At 34.9% G+C, this 1,380-nt stretch overlaps 1 protein-coding gene across 1 annotated transcript in view; it reads right to left on the bottom strand.

Annotated features, from left to right (window-relative positions):
- The window catches only part of LOC111087917 (amiloride-sensitive sodium channel subunit alpha-like), a 21,029-nt gene that overhangs the window by 1,082 nt on the left and 18,567 nt on the right, over positions 1-1,380 (bottom strand). The window lies entirely within an intron of this gene.

Here is a 1,380-nt window from a genome sequence, read left to right on the forward strand (position 1 = left end):
GTGAAAAACAATACTTAGATGCCATTAAAATTGGCCCATTTTCAGCGCAAAATTACAAAATTTGTCCCAGACACCCTCCCAAATAAAGCTTCTCTACAAATTTATTTTTTTATACAAAAGTAGTATCCCCTTCACAGATTTCTGCCAACACTTCTAAGTTGGTTACGTTAAAGAACCTAAATTTGTAGAATCTTTAGTTGAAGAAATAAAACGCTTTCCTTCACTAAGTGGAATGCACACTGAAGCTCATTAAGGGAATTGGAAATTTAAACCTTAGGCAATTTCAGTTGTGTTTTTCTGAGCCTTTTAAGTTAATTCTGTTGAATATTAAGACTAATTATGCCTTTATAACACCTCTTAAGCGTTTTATGAGAGTTGTATAGCGTTTTGAATTGGTGGATTTTGTAGAAACGCAAAATCTTATGAAAATATTTTACATAAAAAGGGGACCCTTTCTTTTGAACTATTGATCAGAAGGAAGGCAGCCGGAGGCACCACCGTCGCCACAAATGCTTTGTTCTGTTCTTTGAACCAAATAACTGGATTGGATGTCAATTGTCTCTTTTATAACGCGTTCACAGCTGAAAATACGAAACGTGTTCAGTAGCTTTGTGGCCTCACCGCTTGGCAACGCCCTGTATCAGCTCATTAGCTAAAGGTTTTCAAATGAATTAAACAAAACACGTGATCATTTAAGTTAAGCCTTAAACGAGAATGCAACTTTTGTTTTTTTTTTGTTGTTGTTGTTTTGTAACAAAGATTTTCCTCTGGTAAGAAAAAAGACAATTAGGCCTAACTCAATTTCAAGACGTTACCGTTACTAAGGGTCTGGTTAAACAAAATAAAAAATCAAGAACATGGATACAGATAAATGTTCCTAGATCAAGTTTTCTGTTATTATGTTCTTGGATCAGTAAAGGCTTAAGTTTTACTTTGGTTTTAAAATTAATAAAGATGTTTTTGATGCTAGAATATCATGTGAAAATTACAACGCTAGAATCCATGTTTCAATACCCGTGGTGGGCAGAGCACAGATAGTCCATTTTGTAGCTTTGTGCTTAATTACAAACAAACAAACAATGATGAATTGAGAACTTTGGGTGCGTTATAAGAGTGGCAGTCAGTCCCTTAGCGTTGATGGTGGATGGTAGGATGTTGCTCACAGGCTGTCTTTCCTCTGGTCAACAATTAGGGACGGTAAAAGATAGGCCTAGTAGTTTTGCAATAAATAAGTAAAAACAAGTACAAATCATATTTGAAATTCATTTTCCCAACTAGTGATGTTAGTTACTTTAACCAAAGGTTTAATACGAACATTTTTGATCAACACATTAGTATGTTAATAATGTAAGTTATTCACATGATCGGCCCGGCATGGCC

Source organism: Limulus polyphemus, unplaced genomic scaffold (genome assembly GCF_000517525.1).
Source record: "Limulus polyphemus unplaced genomic scaffold, Limulus_polyphemus-2.1.2 Scaffold2843, whole genome shotgun sequence".
In the NCBI taxonomy this organism is placed as follows: Eukaryota; Metazoa; Arthropoda; class Merostomata; order Xiphosura; family Limulidae; genus Limulus; species Limulus polyphemus.